General features: G+C 35.8%; 1 pseudogene across 1 annotated transcript; it reads left to right on the forward strand.

The window, feature by feature from the left end:
* Window positions 1-11402: 11402 nt before the first annotated feature.
* Window positions 11403-11848, forward strand: LOC308431883 (eukaryotic translation initiation factor 1-like; annotated as a pseudogene). Its single transcript has one exon. The product of its transcript is annotated as a eukaryotic translation initiation factor 1-like (transcript).
* The last annotated feature ends 2906 nt before the right edge of the window (window positions 11849-14754 follow it).

The raw sequence follows: 14754 nt of genomic DNA on the forward strand, positions 1-14754 counted from the left end.
TCAAAACAACCCTGAAATTCCACCTCACACCAGTCAGAATGGCTAAGATCAAAAATTCAGATGACAGCAGATGCTGGCGAGGATGCAAAGAAAGAGGAAAACTTCTCCACTGTTGGTGGGGTTGTAAACTGGTGCAACCACTCTGGAAATCAGTCTGGCAGTTCCTCAGAAAATTGGACATAGTACTACCTGAAGACACTGTTATTCCACTTCTGGCCATATACCCCAGAGAAGCTCCAACATACAACAAAGACACATGCACCACAATGTTCATAGCAGCCCTGTTTATAATAGCCAGAAGCTGGAAAGAACCCAGATGTCCTTCAGTAGATGAATGTATACAAAAATTGTGGTATATTTACACAATGGAGTACTACTCATCTATCAGAAACACTGACTTTATGAAATTCTTAAGAAAATGGATCCATCTAGAGAATATCATCCTGAGTGAGGTAACCTAGTCACAAAAGAACAGACATAATATACAGTCACTGATAATTGGATACTAACCCCAGAAATCTCTGAACACCCCAGAAACAACGCACAGACTATATGAGGCTCAAGAAAAACAAAGGCCAAATAAAGAAAGAAAAAAAAAGAAAGAAAAAAGAAAGAAAGCCTCAGTCCTTCTTAGGGAAAAAAATATATAAATGTATAGCACCCTCTCAGAGTGTGGTACACCTAGATTTCAAATCATTAATAATCCAAGAGCTAAGATAATAGCCTTGTGGCAATTTTTGGTATTCACAGATCATTATGCTTAATCTATACCCAACAAGAAATCTGTTTCCATGTTACGTTCTGTCCTATGTATACTTCACTTATGGTAACTGGTGGGATTTCTATGCATGCTATCAAACCTCTAAAAGAATTAAGTACTGACAAAATTATTCATATAATGTTATGCCAAAATGCCTTTAAAAATCTGAAAATGTCTCCCTCTTTTTTGTTTTAAGTAAGGCGATAAGGAAAAGAAGGAACATTTGAATAGCCATTAAAAATATTATTGAAGATTTTCTTTCTTTTAAGAGTTTGACTTGCTATGTACTTAAAATGGGAATATTAGAAAGATATGGGAACAGGTATGCATCCCCTGAAGTTTTAGGCTACCAGTTATCTCATCAAAATTAGAATTTCATTTATAAAAAAAAAAAAAAACAAGTTTTCAATTGTGTTGCATTGAATGTTAGCTAATAGAAAGTGATGCCTTCAGGTGCAGTGGTATTGAAAAAGGAGGCTAGTACTTTATTTAATAAATACACAGAGATCAATGTCAGTTTGGCCAAGTACTACAGAAAGAAAAAGAAGAAATTAAATTAAACTAAATTACAAAGCACAGTTTCATTAATAAACCTTAACTTCGTCAATTTAATTACTGTAGAAACAGAATCTTAATTTACTTACTTATTTATAAATATTTATAGATTTGATTCTTTCCATCCATATTTACTGAAAACATTGCATGATGTTTCTGCATGTGTCTCTGTGTGTTTATATTTGTTTTCCTGTTTTATGCAGGTGTGTACATCTCAAGCTGGCTGAGATACTAGGCTAATAAAAGGCATCTGTAATTACGCTCCCCTTTGTTCATTGAGGAACAATCTCAACTGAACCCAACTTACTTAGTTATATAATTTAGCTAGTTAGTTTGTTGTGGGGACTCCAGTCTCTACTTTGCAAGCACTGTGATTAAGTGAGGTGCCACCGGTGTACATGGGCTTTGAACACCGAAACTTCAGACTTCACACTTCCACAGCCAACACTGTCTACTCTCCATTTCCCTAGCTCATGAAACATTTGACACAAAACAGAGAAGAGAATAATGAAGAATAAATATTGTCTATATATTATTGACATATTATGAGTTTCAATGTGTTTGTGTGTGTGTGTGTGTATCTGTGTTTAATCTACCTGTGGTTCCTTGTCAGACATCCTACAAAGGATCTCTGTGAGTGCATTATAAACATGCACTAAATATAAACAATTGACTTACGAATTATTGAAGCAGAAATAAAATTTTATATATTAAAATTATTCTAACACCTTTAAAATGCATAAAGCTTCTGGCAAGATAGCTCAGTGAACTAAGTTACTTGCTGATTTAGCATGACAACCTGAATTTGAACCTCCAAACCTATGTGTAAGGTGAATAGAATAGCTTTCCACAAGTTATCTTCTGACTTCCTCAAGCAGTGGAGAGTACACATGAACATGTGCAAATAAATATATTCTCACACAATAGCTTTAAACATGTAAATGAATTGGAAAATGGCAATTTTGGATTCTTGGAGTTACAAGTTAGCAGAGAGAGAGAGAGAGAGAGAGAGAGAGAGAGAGAGAGAGAGAATTTTCCATTATAACAATGCGCTCAGTCAAAACTCCAATGGAGTTTTTAAAATAAACAAATCCAACTGAAACCAAAATGCAATTTTATTATTATGAATCGTGTTAATGATAAATTAATCATTCAATATATTTTTTTGTCTTTCTAATTGATTCTGCTATTAGTTTTCATTTCTCGATGAATTTTAATCCCTATCAATGGAGGGAGCAGGTCTTGTTATCATGCATATATGATAAGCATTCCAAATTTTTCTGAATGGTTATAGATTGCTTTCTTTGACAAATCATGGTAATTTTACTCTCTGACACTTTGGGCACGAGACTCCAGGAAACGTTTTTCTTAACTGAGTACAAGACAAGCTTTTATGCATATAAAATTATAAAATTTATAGTACAGTAGGCATTAAAATTGCTCAGATTTGATCTTTCTGTAGAACTTGGTACATTCTGAGAAGAAATGTGCCACATATTAAGACTAATTTATAACAAATAGTGTATTCAGTGCCGTATTCATGCCAAAAAGTTATAAAAAGAATTAGAATTTATAATACCTGCTAGCAAAACTCGTGCCTAAGGACATTTCTTCCTTTGTAGTAAGAACTATTTAATGGTTGAAAATTTGAAAAGAAACAACTAGTTGGGAAAAAGTGTACTGAGAAGAGTATGAGAGGAGCAGACATGAGAAGTCATGACAAACACATATGTGTGGGAATGGCAAAATAAGGGTCAAAGAAACTAAAGTAAACATCACGAGTGTGGGACAAGGGTGAATAGGGAAGAGTGGTTTTGATAGGAGTGAGCAAGAAAGGGGAAAGTAAGGATGACGATAATTGGAATGCACTGAACATGTGTTTGGAATTGTTAACTCATTTAATTAATAGTAGAACAAAACATGGAGCCAAATGTTTCTGAAATTGGCTCCATCACTCCTATGACTCTGGATTGTTGAAAGGCAGAGAACAATTTTATTGTTCTGGATTGAAAAAAAGAACGTTTCATATTTCGTTTACTGAAGTATAAGCCAGTATCTGCATGGAGCATCCTAGGCGTGCTAGCTGTTGTATATCTCCTAAGTGTATAAAACAAAGAGCTCTATAGTTTGGCTTGAGAACATAACATATGATTAATCTAAAATCGAACTGTTAACCAATTATGGCATACCCTAATAGTAGTGGGATTTTTTAGAAGAGGAAACAAATGTAAGTAAAGATTGCCATTAATTTAATTTTAATTTTTCTTCTCCTTCTATATATTCACATACTAAGTAGGTTGTGGATTTTATTTTAGGGGTACTTCTTCATCATGAATTATAAACTGTCTCGGTTTTAAATCTTTGCATAAGAAAATTAAAATGCTATGTGTAGTTTGTTGTTCATCCTATTAGGAGTCATAAATGACAGGTTCAACCAGTAATTGTAGTTATAAGCTTGACAATTTTGTTAAGGTAAGCTCTTTATCATTGAAAAGGTCCTTGTGCTAAACTTTTAGTAATGGTTGACTTGTTATTATCAAAATATTTAGTATCAGTTTCTTTCTGAAATTGTGTGTTCATCTGGGAACTCGAAATGGAAATACTATACTACAGAACCTGGGAATTAAAAAACATTGTTAAAATGAGAAACATAGTGTGTATATAGAGAATTTTTGCCTTCTTCAGACTAATTTTTGTCATGAAGGCTTGTTGAAACAGCCCATGGGAGGCACATATGTGGGTGGGTGTGTGTTTTTCTCATTTGTTTTAATTATCACTTCTATTTATTCCATTTTTGAAAACCAAATCTAGACTTTTCCTATTTCTTTTTTATGCTAAGTTATATCAAACACAGCCAGAAAATGCCCTATCAAGCTGGTTTCTGCATCTTATAACAAAATTTCTACACTCCTATGAATTAAAATGCTACTTCATAGGCAAAGTATTGGTTTGGTCTTTAACACTTGTTCCAAGTTGAATTTGGAGAAAGAGGTTGGATCATGAAGGTTGGGATATACCAAATAGATCTTCCATAGAGGAAATCAGAAACTCCTGGCATCACTAGAAGATGGAGAAAAAGAACTAGATCACTAGAGGCATGTCTTTGTATGGCTTACCTTAGAAATGGTCTCCCACGATCTGTGAGGTCATATTTATGCTCCTTCAGTCTGGGTCATTTCCTGTCTTTACTATATCCAAACATCCTTTCACCTGTATTTGCATCAAGAAAACAGTCTTTCATGTGTTTGCTTTACCAAGACACACATTCATTCACCTGTGTGCCCCAGGAAACCATCATGTGACATAACAGTCGAAAGGACTCAAAGTAACCATTTCACCCCACCCCTGCCAACAGCCACAACATTCCCTCTCCCAGCAGATAGCTATTGCAAATAGCTTCCTGGGAAAGGGGGGCATTCTATGCGCACTTCCCTGCTTTTCATGCTGGGATTTTGTCTAGATTGAGTGTGTGCATGCCTTGTGAATATGTGCACGTGTATGCCATCAGTCTCTGTATGTATGTTAGCTTTGCTATACATGGCAAATGCTCTTTTCCTGGCTATATTTGCTTATAATTTTATTTCTGATGAAAACGCTTCAATAGAGTAGAGTGATATATGACTCGCCTGTTTGCATATTATTTATTAATTTTATAATAAAATGATAGAGCATTGTTTTATATCCATCATTGCTGAACATTATAGTGCTTTTATATCTGTACAAACTCAAGTTAGATAAAAATTCCAGGATGGAGGAGGGAGTTTCCCATAGGCGTGGCAGTGAGCAGGCTTAGCATATCCTGGTAGATGGCAATACAGCACAGAGGTTTTGGCAATACAAGTAAACTCCAAGGCTGTTTAGAAGTTTGTTTCTTTAAAAATGAACACAAAGTAAGATGTTTACACAGTGACGGATGAATCTGGGTGAAGTCAAAGAGGGAATGAATATAGAAAATATACTATATATAAATTCTCAAATATATATATATATGTGTATACACACACATATGTATATGTATATATATACATATTACAGCATATGTCAATGCTCTAGGAAATGATTTGGTTTGTATGCAGTTTTATATTTTTGATGATTTTCCTTGAAGCTATATTTCTAAAAGTGGTGCTATAGGATCTAAAAGCAGAAATACTTATTAACAAACTGTAGGTTTCTTGTTTGATATTAACATAATGTCTTACTTTATTATATTTTATGCAGCATGTGACTTTTGTCTTTATTCACACATATTTACTGAATTGATTCCCTTTCATATGCCTTTTAAAATTATAAATCCTTTCACAAACAATTACTTGTTTTTGGATATTTCAAGCTGTTGGTTTTTAACGGATAGTAATCATAAAATGTATTAATTTTGTCTCTGAAATACCATTATTGATAAGTTTAAGAATTATTGTTCATCCTTTCATTAAGATATCTTTAAAATCATTATTACTTAATTGTGTCTCAATGTGCCATTTTATGCAATGTACTTTCCCTTAGTTGTCTAAAATTTATTTTAAAAATAATTTTGTCTTTTCTTACAGTTATTTTTTTGGGGGGGGGGGCTGGCAGCAACTTTTTCATCCTTCCTTCATTCTGACAATATTTTTGTTAAAATTTTGTGAATGACCTGTGTGAGTTCTTTTTTGCACATCTGCATTGGACTGATTCATGGCTATTTGCTAGTTTGACTTGATGCTCACAGCTACAGTACAGAAGCTGTACAGAATGACTGATACAACATTGATAAGAATTTTGGCGGCCCCCTCTGAATTCCAAGCAACTGAATTTAGATTAACTCTTCCATTCCTGCTTACTTACTCCCAACAGTGATACTGCCCAACCTCAAACCCCATTGGCCCTCATTCCCACACCATTTGCGTTATTCTGGGGATTTGGAATACTTAGAAATTCTCTTCTCCATACTTCTTAGGGCTTTTATTAAAGTAACACCTTCCTTATCATAGTTACTCCCATCCTAACTGCTATTTTGCATGGGATGATACCTTGTGACCCTCAGGATTTCCTGCCAGCTAAGGCACAAGGTAAAGCTAGTCTCTTTACCTTAACCATCCCTAGGAAGACCACATTCCTGTGCACATGAAAGTCTGGTACCCGGCATTTGTCACCCCTGCACTCAACTTGCACTTTTGCCCTCTCTGTCCTCCTTGAGGGGCCTGGGAAATAGCGTGTATGTGAATGGAGATTTTCTCTGTGAATGTTCCTTTGATATGGAACATCAGCCTGCCAACTGAACTGATACTAAATTTACTGGAGGTTTGACATCTCATGGCCACAACTCGGTGTTATTCTATTAGGAATAAAAGCTGAAATGGGTTTTTCTTTCTTGTTCCTTTGCAGAATTTAGTTTACTTAATTTCTTTAGAACCTGATTTTTCTGATATATTTTAAGTAACAATGGTGATTTTTTTTTCTTTATTTTATTGTCTTTTCCCAATTGCTACAGGAAAAAAATATCTCCTTTAACCCATTATTCTCAATCTGAACACTCAAAGAATATATTTTAAAAGACTAATACCACCTCTAGCAATAATACATAGTTGATCTAAATGTATTCATGCATCTTCTAATGTCTGATTGAATTATTGGCCCATGGTCTTTAGCCTATCTGGTTTGAATTTCACATGCTGTTTGTTCTTTGTTCTAATAAATTCATGGTAGGATGCCTCGATATATTTTTCTGGAAAGAAAATAGGAGTCTGTGAGTAACAAAAGATCATTCCTGAGTTACAATTCATATATAAGTTGTGGGGTGGTATATTTGCTTTTGCCTCTGGAGCATCATAGGCCGGCTGTTCTCTGTGAATTTGAGGCCAGCCTGGTTGCAGTAGATAGTTCCAGTCCAGGCAATGCTACAGTGTAGGACTGTTTCATAAAGAAAACTAAACTTTAACCACAATGATCACCAGGCTAGCAAGTGAAATTCAGTCGCCTAATAAACCAGTGCAGGATGCTTTAATGAGAAACCATCTAAGGTGGGAGAGAGATGGGGCAGCCATGACCATTTTTGAGTGGTGCTTTCTAAATTATAATAACTTTTATAAATATCATTTAACTGCACTGCCATAACATTCCTGATCATTAGAAGTACTAAACCTCATCCCATACACTGATATAGGTGCTGAGGCTTGCCTAGTCACGTACCTAACCCCTTATCCCACACACTGATGCAGGAAGAGGCTTGCCAAGTAACACGCTTAACTTCCTAGCTACCTCTTTTGAGTACGTAATATCCAAGGTTTCATATATGTTCTTACTTTTGGTTCATCTGACATTTTCACTCTCACAAAACAGGCAAAGTACAAAGCATAACAGGATGAAATGACACCAAGTGAAAAGTAACCTAGCAAGAGGAAGAGCCCCTACCAAAAACTAGTATATGCATTCATTCTTCTCAGAAATATTTTTTCTGCAGAGGAAAATGTTGAAATAAACTATATTCTGTGGAGTCTTTAAAAGTAATCCCTATGAAAAATGGATTATTTATACTCAGCAGAAATGAAAAGGTGTTTACTTCCTGGCTTCTTTGGTGCATTCATTAAAATGATCCCAGTGGTATCCATTTCTAAAGTAGGAGTCGGGTATTCATTCACATGAGTCTTTAAAAGAAAAAAAGAATAAGTATAATATGCAATATGCAATATATACTTTAGTTAGCAGGGTAATGTTATGGTTGTTAAACCTCTGGAAAATCATCAAAATATTTGCTGATATTCCTTACCATTAACCAGAAAATAGAATATTAATGACAGATGACCATTAACCTAGATAGAAATAAGCTCTTTCTGGATTACCTCAAAAAGAAGTGAGAGACTAGTGAGCTTTAAACGTGATGGCATGCATGAGACTTAACTCTAAACTTACTACACTAACTGGCACATTAAAAACCTTCACTATATCATATTGAGATCAATGAACTCTCTGAGTTCATTACCACTAGAGGAGCTTCTCTTTGTAAAGCATATTACAAATGATCTCATTTATTTCTTTTTTTTTTCTGAATTATTAGTTTATTCTACCAAACCTCACACAATGCTATCAAAACCATATTTGTGGCTGGGACTGTTAGCTGATGTCTCGTTTATAATGGTTAGGCCTCACAGAGACCTATATCTCTGCTTATTATTTTACTTACTCAATGTAGTTCAGTCCTCTGTCATTAACTATCATATAATATGAAAAAGCAATATATATAGAGATCGCATCCATCCAGGGAAAGTGAGCAAAGTAAAGTTGTAGTTGCATTGACTTCTCTGAAAGAACATTTGCCAAAGTTGCTAAAGAAAGTTTGCTAAAATTAATAACTCCTACATATTGTAAAGAGCATAAAATGTAAATATTTGGATGGAGGGAGACATGTATCATATACATCATGTGTTTTTATGCAATTCTAGTTACATAATTGGATTTGTCCTTCATCTGTGAAATTTGGGTAACCCCACTTCTTTGAACTGGGAGATAAAATGTGACAATATAGTCAAAGAACTTACAAAGAAATCTCATACAATTCTATACATATAAGAAGGAAACAGGCTTCTGGGATCTTTAAAACACAAAGACAGAAAATCTTCCACATAGCTATATATTCAGTGAGTTACAGATTTTTGAGTCTGTTGTGATCGATAAGGACTATCCGAATCTTCAAATAATAAAGGTTTTGTTTTGCTTTGCTTTGATTTAGTTTGGTGTTTTTTGAATTGGGCTATGTTGGCTAATTTTATATCAACTTGACACAAGTTGGAGTTACATGAAAGAAGGGATCCTAAACTGACAAAGTGTCATAGTACGATCTGCTGAAGGGCATTTTATTAAATGGAAATTGATATGGGAAGGCCTAGATTATTGTGAGTGGTGCCATTCCTGGGCTGATGGTCCTGAATTCTATAAGAAAGCAGGTTGAGCAGGTGTAATGGGCTAGGTTGTCAGCAGCATTCCTCTATAGCCTACGGCTCAGCCTCGGCTTCCAGGTTTCGCCCTGACTGAGTCTATGTCTGATTTTTTTGTTTTGTTCTGTTTTGTTTTGTTTTTAAATGATACTGTGATGCTGAAGCAAAAGTTGAATGGCTCATTTCCTTCTCAAGTTACTTAGCCCGGCAATAATACATGCTACCTTAGATATAAATACTTTTAAAGAAAAGAAATTGTGTTCTGCTCTTTCTTTCTTACTTACTTTCTTTCTTCCTTCCTTCTTTTCTTTCTTCCTTTCTTTCTTTTTATATTCTTAATGGAAATATCTATTTATGTCCTTGTCCTTGCATTTGGCTTAATTGCTTTTCTGATATAGAATTAAATCTCTTTAAGGGAAAAAAATGAAACAGAACAACTATTTTTTTGTATTTCAGATCACATAGCAAGTAGATGGAATACTAGTGGTCATATTTACAAATCAAAATGATTTTATTGCCCACATGCAAAGGAGAGGTTAGCCTAGATCACTTAGGCCGGAGATTTAGCATCAAACTTCACATTTTTCCTAATAGAGAAAGTTCTGTTGTGACTTTTTACTTCAGCCACTCCTACATCCTTACAAAAGTATCAAAATCTACACCAAATTTTGAATTCCTTTTTTGGTAAAGAAAATGACAATTTAGTGATATGTCCTGGAGGGACAAGGCAAACAGTATCATATCCTGAGAACAAAACAAGTGTGACCATGCTTCCATCCTAAGAAGACAGTGCTAAGGAACAAACCACAGAAAACAATGTTCTGCAGACAGAAGTAACTCTTCTGTAGATAGGTAGGTACTGTGCCTCTGATCCTCACACCATCCCCCAACCTCAACAGCACAAACTCTGTCCTGAAAACAGGGGAATTCTTTTTCACTTAAAAAAACACATTATTCCAGGTAACCACTACATGGGAACAAAGCTAAAAGGAATCTTAATTTACACCAGTTCATACTTCTTTCACAGATGAATCACAAAAAAATGAATGCAACAATATGGAGAAAAACAATGCTGTGGCCTTAAAATATGAACCCAAATTAAATTGGCCGGATTTTACAGAAAAACCTGAAATTTTGGAGGTGTGTTCTTGTTTTTATTGTTGTTTTTGTAGTTTTTGTTTTGAAGTATCAATACATGCTTTTGCACTGTGTTCTTTGGCATGAAGGGGGATTGAAGCTCCTGCATGCATATTAATTAGGCTGTACCCTAAATGACACATCTGAAAACATTTGGTAGCATGTCCATCAGATAAAAAAAAAAAAAAATGTTTAAGCAAATTACAGAATTTATGGACCTTTCCTTCACTTCAAATAAGTTTTTAACATCTTTCTCACTTATTGCTTTGTAGGATGAATTTCCTAACATTCAGCCATTATTCTGTCTATGAAGGATTCTTGGTCAGGAAGATCAGATCTGAAACTGGTTATTATTTTCAATTTTATGTTCTTGAATCCAATCTTCCATCATTAGATTATAGCTTAAAAATCTATGTTACTTTGCAAAAGTGATGGTCCACACAAATTGAACTGGCAGTGTGCTTGAAAGCATTACCCTACTGTTTTTCACATCTTCCTTTTTCTCTGAATATCCATTGCATCTCAGTGCCATAAACCCTTAGATGCAGAGGACGGGCAATGGTCTCAGACACAGTTTGCTCTGGCATGAATCCCTATGTTCTTTGTTTCAATTCTTAACCTAATGTCAATCTGGGTTTTAGTAATGATGTAATACTTTTTTTTCCCCCAAAACATAGATAGAACTGAGGAGATTGCACAGTGGTTAGATGTCTTGCTTAGCAAGCAAAAGGCTGATTTCCAAACCTTGAGCTTACATAAAAGTAAGTGCGGAACTGTAATCCCAGTGCTGAGGAGGCAGAGACAAAAAATATACAGGACTTCTGCTGGTATAGGCACCGAAAAAGCTCCAGAGCGGCAAACACTGTCTAGAAAATACAAAGAAGTAAAAGCTCGAACGATGATGACACCCGAGTAAGAACATCTGAGTTTGCTCTCAAGGTTTCACGTGCATATACAGATGTTCACATTCCTCCACAAGCAAAGAGTTCCCCAAAATGCACGAGTATGCACACAAGCAAACATGAACCAGATTGGTGCGTCCAATGGGAACATATTATACTATAAATGACACATCGGCCCCAGTCACTGAGCAGCCGCTGAGGACTCAGCTGCCTCCCCCTCAAGCCCCCTCGCTTCCCCTTCCCCTGCCAGCCTTCTGCAGCCTTCCGGAGGCCATTTCCACCACAATCCAGAACCTCCACTCTTCCAACTCCTTTGCTGATGCAAGTAAGGGTGATGACCTGCTTCCTGCTCGCACTGTGGATTATACCCAATAAGAATTCAGCAGAGAAACGGCAGGAAGACCCACAGGACCGCTGACGATTATGATAAAAAGAAACTAGTAAGGACGTTTAAGAAGAAATATGACTACAATGGTACCGTAACTGAGCATCCAGAATATGGAGACGTAATTCAGCTGTAGGGTGACCAGTGCAAGATAGAGACTGGACTGGCTAAGGACGATCAGCTAAAGATTCATGGGATTTAAGTGCTTGTGGCTCTCTGAAGCTTAAGGGAGGATTTCCTTTCAATGAGTAGAATTTCCTTTCTGTCCCTTGTCACAAGTTTAAAAACCTCATTGCTTGTATAATGTAATCATTTGGGGTCTGCTTTTAACTTGGACTAGTGTAACTCCTTCATGCAATGAACTGAAAAGAGCCTATATATATATATATATATATATATATATATATATATATATATATATATATATATATATATATATATATCTCACTGGTGTATTGCAAAATGCTCTACAGAGAGAGAGAGAGAGAGAGACAGACAGACAGACAGACAGAGACACAGAGAGAGACAGGGACAGAGAGACAGAGACAGAGAGAAAGACACAGAGAGAGACAGAGACAGAGAGAGCACTTAAGCACTTAGCTCTTACACCTCATTTACACCTCATGGGTGCTGATTTTGTGATTAAATCTGAAAATCCTTGAGTGACTGCTTGAGCTTGATTGGTGAGATGCCAGCTTGGATGTTTCTATGAAAGTATCTGTTTAGATGAAGACAACGTGTAAATAAACAATGAAGAAGGTTACAAGTCACAATGGAGTACACCAGATTATTCCCAGACCATATGATCTTAAAGGTGGGAAAGCCTGCACACTCAACCGTGAAAATAATAGAACTGATATACTTCCAGAAAAATAACTGTGTGAAAAACTAAACTCACAGATACAATAATATTTCTTTTCAAAATTACAAATATCCAGAAAATAATTCTTTTTCACAATACCTTCAAAATATACTTTGGAATAAGCCGTGCCAAGAAAACAATAGATTTATAAAAGGTAAATTTTAAGATGACCAAAAAGAAAAAGGCACTAAAATGTGAAAGGCACCCTGTGATCACAAATTGGAAAAATAATTATAAAAAAGTAAAATTACCCAAAACTCTTATAGAGTTGATAATACCCTTATCAAAATTTCCACTGATATTTTTCACGCTTGTAGAAAAATACTAAAGTTAACTTGAAAGCACAGAGGACTGTAAATTCCCAGAGCAATCCTGAGATAACAGAACAAAGAGACAGGTATCACCATACCTTATTTTATGAGAGAGCTGTAGTGACAAAAATAGTAATATTGGCACAAAATAGACACTGGAGCACACACACAGACTCACATGCACCCACACACACACACACATACTCACACACACTCATACACACGCACTCACACACACACACACTCTCTCTCACACACACACACATACACACACACAGGACTTAGAACCTCAGCAGGGAATCACATCTATATTTTCAATTGTTTCAGACTTCCCCATGTCACATTTCTCTGGGGTATTATACTCCTTGAGCATTTTGAGTCCCTGTAGAAATTTTAAAATAACAAATATACAGCCAATGCCACTGTCCATTTATACTTATTATACTCTAGTGATCGAATATATTTGGTTTCAAGGCATGTTATCAAACATAATCCTCTGTTAATTCTTGATATCAACCACATCTTAGTATAACCATGTTCTCTGCTGTGAAGGGAAACACATAAATAAGTGGCCTTAGCTGTAGTGTTTCAATGAAGTTTCTATTGTTTCACAACTGAAGTCTTTATTATGATGATACAGGTCTCTACCTGACAATCCGTTTTATGAGTACACATGGCATGAGGGCAGTCAGCGTTCAGACACACAGAACTTCTGTAGTAGTTGGTATTGCAGTTTAGAATAATAATAATGGTAAGTAAAAGGAAGTGTGTCATGCCAAAGGAACACAGCAAAATGCTGAGGAATGGAAGGACCAGCTGAAAATGGTGTAAGACATTATCTCAGGAATTGATACAAGACTCTTTAGTGCTTGCTTGAGAAATTTTACCTCTTATACAAGCATAATGCTTCTGTCCACCCGCTTGAAGCGTTTATCAGTGTTGATGATCAGTAACAAAGAAAAAATTGAAAATAAATTAAGAATTTCTCAATCACTATCCCAGTGCTATGTAGATATTTTTTTTTTATCAGTAATGGTTGTGTGGCCACATCTTTTTCTTTTAAGAAAATTGAAGCTCATACAAATCAATTTAAACATCTATGCCTCATTAAGCAAAAGGATGGTTTATGGAGATACAATTGATCATATATTCATTTGGTAAATTAAACACAACACACGCAGATCCATGACTTCAAAGTATCACGATTTAAACTAAGATGAACAAAACTTGATTAGAAGAGAAGGAAAGAATTAAGTGTATTTTATATAATAGAAATTACCTAGACTCAAGGCACCATTGAAGTATCCTTTCTTTGAGCTTGTGCATTTGTTTAATAATCAGCTATCACAGAATCTGAGAGATGACCTTATCATTAAGCAGTGTATTCATGTCAGAGTCATCCTCCTTGATTTTTGTAGTGATTGCCTATCTCACTGCAAGGAAGGCGAGCCACAACAGGATCCTTCTACAGGCATTTATTGTGGGTTTGATTGCAGTTGGGAAAGACCCCTAGCCCAGGAACCAACCCTCCTTATATATGCTTAGGAGGACTGTGTTGCTACCTGATTGGTGCATTCTGTGTGCCCTAATTAGCATACTCGGGACTAGAGAATGAGTCAGCATGAGTCAGCAAAACAGGCATATGTGCATGCACACTTAGGTTGTTTATCTCAAAACTGCCCAACCTCCCTTTGGGCTGGGTGTCATCTTGTAATTGCAAATGCAGTGGCTTCCCACAGATTTTAAGTAACCTCCCTCCATTTAAGTCATGTCTCTGTCTATGTAATATGCAACATGAAGGTGATAAACACATGCTCAGAATTACTGTCTAGATGGGGTGGAAAACACTGACAATGTAGCCGGCACACTGTCATCATTAGCTGCCTGCACTTCCTTTAGTAGCCGACTATTTCTGAAGACTTCTTGCAGGTTATT

Source organism: Micromys minutus (genome assembly GCF_963924665.1).
Source record: "Micromys minutus genome assembly, chromosome: 17".
In the NCBI taxonomy this organism is placed as follows: domain Eukaryota; kingdom Metazoa; phylum Chordata; class Mammalia; order Rodentia; family Muridae; genus Micromys; species Micromys minutus.